Below are 8,596 nucleotides of genomic sequence, written 5' to 3'. Positions count from 1 at the left end.
GCGTGACCCGTCACATATCTAAATGACGTCATGGCACGTCCTTTTAGACCATCGCGAGCTGCCGGAAAGCTAGGACGCATCGCTGAGGAGACTGGGGGCCATCATAAGGTAAGTATAATGTTTTTTTTTAAATTTTAATTCTTTTTTTTTTATGGGTGCTATGGTACCCGGGTCTGGAGGAGAGTCTCCTCTTCTCCAAACCCGGGTACCATCCGCACAGTGAATCGCTTAATATCCGCATGTGCACATGTAGTCATGTGGATATTATGCGATTCAATGCAAGTCAAAGGCGGCGAAAACGCTGCGATTACGCAAAATAATTGGTACTGCTGCGGATTTTTCTGCAATGATAATCCGCAGCGGAAATTTCCGCAGCATATGCACAGCACATGCGGAACTGCCGCTGCGGAAACGCTTAAAAAACGCATAGTGGGCATACAGCCTGAAATTAATTTTTTTTTTCAAATATTATCATTTGTTTTTAAATAAGTAAAATATTAAACATAATTTTAAAAATTTTTATATTTTCTCTTTTAGGCTGGGTGCCCACTTAGCGTTTTTCAAGCGTTTATGCTGCGGAATTTCCTCAGCGTAAACGCTTGTGAAACGCTAGGTAATCCGCACCCCATGGTCCCCAAGAGGATTCCGCATGTTCTATGCACATGCCGCGGATTTTTCCGCAGCGTTTATGCTGCGTACAAAAATCCGCAGCATGTCATTTAATTTTGCGGAAACGCAGCGGAATGGCCGCCATTGACTTGCATTGAGACGCATAGAATGCGCGTCTGTACATTTCTACAAGCGAATGCTATGCGTCTCTATGTGCGGATGGTACCCAGTTCTGGAGGAGAGAAGACTCTCATCCAGACCTGGGTACCATTGTACCTGTAAAAAAAAGAATAAAATAATAAATAAAGTTTATACTTACCTTTCCGAAGGCTTCTCTGCATGCCGGCATCGCTGAAGGACCTTCGGTGACGTCACAGTCATGTGACCGCAGGCCCTTCACCGCTCTGTCTCGCGATATGCCGGCAGCCAGGAACCAGCCAGGAAGCAGCACTGCAGCCACGCTGGGGCATCGGGGGTGAGTATAGCTTTATTTTATTTTATTTTTACGGTTCACACTGTATAAATCCATGCTGTTTGCATGGATTTATACAGTGTGACCTAGTTTTCAAGCACTTTCCAAGTGATGCTATCGCCTGGAAAGCGCTTGTCAATTTTCATGCAGAAACGCATGTGGATCCGCATGTATTCTGCAGGAAAAACGCATGCACAATCTGCATGCTTTTTTTCTGCCAGGGAGATGCAGAAATGCTGCAGAAATTTTCTGCTTCATTTCTGCATCGTGGGCCTTAAACACTAGGGAGAGCAGCTGCTGAAATTTGCCATAAAAACCCAGTAGTGCCAGTTCACATTACAACTGCAGTGAATGTGGGCTGGATCTGCACACATGTGTGGGATGTCACCCCTCCTCCTATTCTGAGTGTTTGGAAAAGGATAAGAAAGGATGAAGTTTAGGATCACAGTGTGGAGCCATTTTGTTAGTGACTGCAAAGTGTTACTGACAAGTACAGTGTCACAGAGGACAGCTGGCAGCATTGATTCTGTTAGTTGTTGCTTCTTTCTGTATCATAAGTTAAAGTTGTTAGATAGTTGTTAGTGTATCGTGCTGCGATTAGATACGCTTAGAGTAACGCTGGAATTAGATACAGGGCCAAGTGTAGTGTATCACCTGATGGGATTAGACATTGAGCTCAGCGGAGTGTATCACACAGGATAGGATTAAATACACAGTATCTATTCTAATGTATATGTTGTGTCTCCCTGCACAGTCCACTTCTATGGGAGAAGTGGTGTAATCAGCGACACCGCTCCATCCACTTCTATGCGAGGAGTGGTGTAATATGGGGTTATGCATTACACCACTGCTCCCATAGAAGTAGACAGAGCTGGGTTACACATTAATTGCAACCACCCCCACTACCCCAAAAATAATAATATTCAGCGGGGTCACAGAAGAGCATATCTCATAACTTTGCAGCCCTTACAAAGTAATTTTCATTCTAGATTCCCATATATTTAAAAAAAAAAAACAACATAAATACAATTTAATAAAGCATAGGTTAAAACAACATTCCCTTTAATGTTGTGCTTTGCTGTTGCAGGGAACCCAGGAACTACTCTTCATCTGGAAGCTACAGGCAGCAAGGTACGGATGAGCTTTCCTCATATCTCAGCATTTGGCTCATGTACTGAGTCATTAGGGTCAGTTCACATGCGACAGTTTTATTGCAAAAATATTGGCACCTTTCCCATTTATCTGATTTGGATTGTGTGGAAATCCATGAATCTGCATAAAAATAACCTCAGTCACATGTGTTTAATGGGTTTTTAAGTTGGAGAATTTATCATTAAGGGGATGTTTGTTTTGTTTGTAACCATTTTGCCGTAATTTACACCAGATTATTGAAGTGTTGCACAAAGTTAGATGATGAATTTTTTTGCATCTTTAGATGACTGTTTAGAGCCGATTTTCTACTTTTTACTTCATCCCCCTTTCTGGAGTGAGAATTAATGAAGTTGTCCGACCACAAAATCCAAATTTGTTTTTTAAGGTAATCTGTGCTGTATTGTAATATACAATACCCCTATAAATTTTTGTTTTTGTTTCTGCCTTTTGTTCCTCCTGAATTTCAATTCATTCCCTCACCTACTTTGTTTAGCGGTGGCTCTACCAAACTTGACAGCTCCCTGTGCTGTATTAGCTAACCTCATAGCCAGAACTGGCCTCAGTGTCCAGCCCTGCCCCCTGCCGGCCCACTGCACACTCATGCCTGCCAGTATTGTCCCCAGCATCATCACTCCAGAATTGGAAATAACAGAGCAGTGTCCTCATCTAAGGAAGGCATGACAATCACTGCACTCCACACCACTTCTCCACATCACCTCTGGCATATGAGTACTGTGAAGTGAAAAGTCTATAGTGATGTGTGTGTGTGCAAGAATGCAAGTATACAGCTCTGGCAAAAATTAAGAGACCACTGAACAGTTTTCTATTGGAAAGCATGCCAAGACGCATGAAAACTGTGATTAAAAATCATGGTTAGTCCACCAAATATTGATTTCTGAACTGTCCCTGAGTTAAGACATAAATAAATTTGAGGTCTGAAAGCACTGTTTCTTTTTTAGTATTTTGACGCTTTATCATTTGCTGTAAATAAATACAATATTTTTAGCTTTGAATTTTGGAGACATGTTGTCAGTAGTTTATAAACTAAAACAACAATGTACATTTTACTCAAAAATATACCTAGAAAGAGAAAAATCAGAGAAACTAAAAATTTTGCAGTGGTCTCTTAATTTTTGCCAGAGCTGTATGTGTATATCTACATATATACAGCTGCTGCAGAACCTCTTAATATACACAGCAGGTGCTTTAGAACCTCATAATATGCCACAGCTGATGCTGAACCTCATACTGCACACCTCAGCTGCAGAACCTCATAATACACCTTGGAGGCTGCAGAACCTCATAATACACACCTCAGCTGCAGATCCTCATAATACACTTTGGTAGCTGCAGAACCTCATAATACACCTTGGCGGCTGCAGAACCTCATAATACACACCTCAGCTGCAGAACCTCATAATACACCTTGGCGGCTGCAGAACCTCATAATACACCTCAGTTGCTGCAGAACCTTATAATACACCTCGGCCGCTGCAGAACCTCATAATGCACCTCGGCAGATGCAGAACCTCAGTCTATAGTGATGTGTGTGTGCATGAGTGTAAGTATGTGTGTATACACATAAATATACCTCATAATAACCTTATAATACACCTCAGCTGCTGCAGAACCTCGCAATACATCTTAGGCCTCCTTCACATGTACGCGTGAAAGTGTGGCCTGGTCCATTTTTACCATCTATGTGTACATGTGTGCCGTCCGTGTGACACATACTGGAATAAAATGCATTCAAGAAATTACAGATTTTTATGTGTTAAAGAGAACCTCCCACTAGAAACAACGCTATTAGGCCTCTTCCACACGTCCGGATATTTCCGGTACTGGAAAAAACAGTACTGGAGATATCTATGTACGTGTGTCCATGTGTATGATACGTGTGGCATACGTGTTGCAACCGTGTGCCGCCCGTGTGATGCATCAGTATGCTTATGTGCCCACGATGCAGAAATGCTCCGGATTTTTTCCTGAGCGTTTCTGCATCTCCCTGGCAGAAAAAACGCATGCGGATTGTACATGCGTTTTTTCTGCCAGGGACCAGTGGAAGTGAAGCGTTCTTCACATGCATTTCCGCATGCGGGTTGTCAAGCGCTTTCCAAGCGATTTTAGCATCACTTGGGAAGTGCTTGACAACTTGGTCACACTATATAAATCCATGCAAACGGCATGGATTTATATAGTGTGACCGTAAAGAATGGTAAAAAAAAATTAAATCTATACTTACCTTCCGATGGCCCCCGGAGTCTCTATCTGATTCGTCTCGGCTTGCCGGCAGCTCGCGGTGGACTAAAGGACCTGCCGACGTCACCGGTCGCGTGACCCGTCACATGACTAAATTTCTTCACGGCAGGTCCTTTTCAGACCATCGTGAGTTGCCGGCAAGCCAGGACGCATCGCTATGGAGACCAGGGGCCATCAGAAGGTAAGTATAATATTTATTTTTTATTTTATTCTTTTTTTTACAGGTTCTCAGTACCCGTGTCTGGAGGAGAGTCTCCTCTTCTCCAGACCCGGGTACCATCCACACATTGAAACGCTTGGATTCTGCAGATGCAGTGATGCAGATTCCATGCGGTCCAATGCAAGTCAATGGCGGCGAAAACGCCGCATTTGCTCAAAATAATTGGTAGTGCTGCGGATTTTTCCGCAATTATAATCCGCAGCGGAAGTTTCCGCAGCATGTGCATAGCACATGCGGATTTATCATTGGGGAACATGGCAGACCTTCTAACAATTTTTTTTTTGTGTTTCTGCAGCAGAATTGCCGTTGCGGAAACGCTTAAAATACGCATAGTGGGCACACTGCCTATCACACGTACCGTTTCCTGCGAATCAGCCGTACAGTTTGCACTGTTCTCAAATGCAGGGTGCTGAACGCTTCCCTCATCATTGTCCCCTGCTAGCGCTGTGTTCAGCGTCAGCAGGGGACAATGTTGAGAGTAGTATTCTGCTCCTGCTGTGTCCAACAAATGTAAAAATAAGAATAAAATAAAAAAATCCTTATTCTCATCTCTGCTCCCTCTGTGTCTTACAAGTGTATAAATAAGAATGGTGCTGGTTAATCTGCAGGTTAATAGAATTACTAACCTGCCCGGTGCCCGCACTTAGCCAAACACTGCGAGGAGATAATGAACTTTATTTTCCCCGCAGAGTACCTGTTTCAGTCATGGGGGCGGTGCCGGTTCATTTATGGCTCTGAGAATACAGAGTGGCGGCTGTAACTGCGCCCCCGCACTGACTGACACTCGCTCTGCATTGGGGCCGACTGTCAGTCAGGGCCGGAGATTCTGCATATACAGAACGGTGACTGACCTTTGCCAACACTGCCCCTATGACTGAAACCAGAATGCTGCGGGGGGAATAAAGTTAATTTTATAAATTAAATAAAGTTTATGCTGTTGGCTGCGTGCAGGCTCTGGGCAGCATAATAACGATATTAACTTGCAGATTAACCACATATCTGCAGGTTATTACCGTTATTTCTGGTGATAGGTTCCTTTTAAGATGTGCAACGATAATAGATATCCGGCAGATATATTACTTCACAACGATAAAAAGCCCAGGATGGGTTTTCCGGTGGTAAGTTAAAAGGTCAGAGAATGCACCCCGGTGGCAGGCTGAAAGGGCCAAGTTGGGTGCCTCAGTGGTTGGCAAAAAAGCCATAGAGTGCACCTCCGTCGTAGGCTAAAAAGCCCATGATGGGCGGCCCTGGTGGTAAGCAAAAAGGCAAAAGAAAAGGCACCCCGGTTGTAGGCTAAAAAGCCCATGATGGGGGGCCCCGGTGGTAAGCAAAAAGGCCAAAGAATGCACCCCGGTTGTAGGCTAAAAAGCCCATGATGGGCGGCCCCGGTGGTAAGGAAAAAGGCACCCTGGTTGTAGGCTAAGAAGCCCATGATGGGCGGCCCTGGTGGTAAACAAAAAGGCAAAAAAATGCACCCCGGTTGTAGGCTAAAAAGCCCATGATGGGCGGCCCTGGTGGTAAAGAAAGAGGCCAAAAAAATGCACCCCGGTTGTTGGTAGGCTAAAAAGCCCATAATGGGCGGCCCCGGTGGTAACAAAAAGGCACCCCGGTTGTAGGCTAAAAAGCCCATGATGGGCGGCCCCGGTGGTAAGCCAAAAGACAAAAAAAATGCACCCCGGTTGTAGGATAAAAAGCCCATGATGGGCGGCCTTGGTGGTAAGCAAAAAGGCAAAAGAAAAGGCACCCCGGTTGTAGGCTATAAAGCCCATGATGGGCGGCCTCGGTGGTAAACAAAAAGGCACCCCGGTTGTAGGCTAAAAAGCCCATGATGGGCGGCCCCGGTGGTAAGCAAAAAGGCAAAAAATGCACCCCGGTTTTAGGCTAAAAAGCCCACTATGGACGGCCCCGATGGTAAGCAAAATGCAAAAGAAAAGGCACCCCGGTTGTAGGCTAAAAAGCCCATGATGGGCGGCCCTGGTGGTAAGCAAAGAGGCCAAAAAATGCACCCCAGTCGTAGGCTAAAAAGCCCATGATGGGGGTGGTAATAAAATAAGCCAAAGAAATACACCCCGGTCATAGGCTAAGAAGCCCGTGATGGGCTGCCCCGGTGGTAAGCAAAAAGGCAAAAAAATGCACCCCGGTTGTAGGCTAAAAAGCCCATAATGGGCAGCCCCGATGGTAAGCAAAAAGGCCAAAAAAATGCACCCCGGTTGTAGGCTAAAAAGCCCATGATGGGCGGCCCCGGTAGTAAGCAAAGAGGCCAAAAAATGCACCCCAGTCGTAGGCTAAAAAGCCCATGATAGGGGTGGTTAGCAAAAAAGCCAAAAAAAATGCACCCCGGTCGTAGGCTAAAAAGCCCATGATGGGCGGCCCCGGTGGTAACCAAAATGACCAAAAAATGCACCCTGGTTGTAGGCTAAAAAGCCCATGATGGACGGCCCTGGTGGTAAGAAAAAAGGCAAAAGAAAAGGCACCCCGGTTGTAGACTAAAAAGCCCATGATGTGCGGCCCCGGTGGTAAGCAAAAAGGCTAAAAAATGCACCCCGGTTGTAGGACAAAAAGCCCATGATGGGCGACCCCGGTGGTAAGCAAAAAGGCAAAAGAAAAGGCACCATGGTTGTAGGCTAAGAAGCCCATGATGGGCGGCCCTGGTGGTAAGCCAAAAGGCAAAAAAATGCACCCTGGTTGTAGGCTAAAAAGCCCATGATGGGCGGCCCCAGTGGTAAGCAAAAAAGCCAAAAAAATGCACCCCGGTTGTAGGCTAAAAAGCCCATGATGGGCGGCCCCGGTGGTAAGCAAAAAGGCAAAAGAAAAGGCACCATGGTTGTAGGCTAAGAAGCCCATGATGGGCGGCCCTGGTGGTAAGCCAAAAGGCAAAAAAATGCACCCTGGTTGTAGGCTAAAAAGCCCATGATGGGCGGCCCCAGTGGTAAGCAAAAAAGCCAAAAAAATGCACCCCGGTTGTAGGCTAAAAAGCCCATGATGGGCGGCCCCGGTGGTAAGCAAAAAGGCAAAAGAAAAGGCACCCCTGTTGTAGGCTAAAAAGCCCATGATGGGCGGCCCCGGTGGTAAACAAAAAGGCCAAAAAAATGCACCCCGGTTGTAGGCTAAAAAGCCCATGATGGGCGGCCCCGGTGGTAACAAAAAGGCACCCCGGTTGTAGGCTAAAAAGCCCATGATGGGCGGCCCCGGTGGTAAGCCAAAAGGCCAAAAAAATGCACCCCGGTTGTAGGATAAAAAGCTCATGATGGGCGGCCTTGGTGGTAAGCAAAAAGGCAAAAGAAAAGGCACCACGGTTGTAGGCAAAAAAAAGCCCATGATGGGCGGCCCTGATGGTAAACAAAAAGGCCAAAAAAATGCACCCCGGTTGTAGGCTAAAAAGCCTATGATGGGCGGCCCCGGTGGTAACAAAAAGGCACCCCGGTTGTAGGCTAAAAAGCCCATGATGGGCGGCCCCGGTGGTAAGCCAAAAGGCCAAAAAAAATGCACCCCGGTTGTAGGCTAAAAAGCCCATGATGGGCGGCCTCGGTGGTAAGCAAAAAGGCCAAAAGCACCCCTGTTGTAGGCTAAAAAGCCCATGATGGGCGGCCCCGGTGGTAAACAAAAAGGCAAAAGAAAAGGCACCCTAGTTGTAGGCTAAGAAGCCCATGATAGGCGGCCCTGGTGGTAAGCAAAAAGGCAAAAGAAAAGGCACCACGGTTGTAGGCTAAAAAGCCCATGATGGGCGGCCCCGATGGTAAACAAAAAGGCCAAAAAAATGCACCCCGGTTGTAGGATAAAAAGCCTATGATGGGCGGCCCCGGTGGTAACAAAAAGGCACCCCGGTTGTAGGCTAAAAAGCCCATGATGTGCGGCCCCGGTGGTAAACAAAAAGGCCAAAAAAA

This window comes from Phyllobates terribilis, unplaced genomic scaffold (genome assembly GCF_046119375.1).
Source record: "Phyllobates terribilis strain yellow unplaced genomic scaffold, ASM4611937v1 Scaffold_39__1_contigs__length_11870865, whole genome shotgun sequence".
Classification (NCBI taxonomy): domain Eukaryota; kingdom Metazoa; phylum Chordata; class Amphibia; order Anura; family Dendrobatidae; genus Phyllobates; species Phyllobates terribilis.
The sequence above is the reverse complement of the archived record's forward strand: the minus strand, read 5'-3'. Positions refer to the sequence as shown.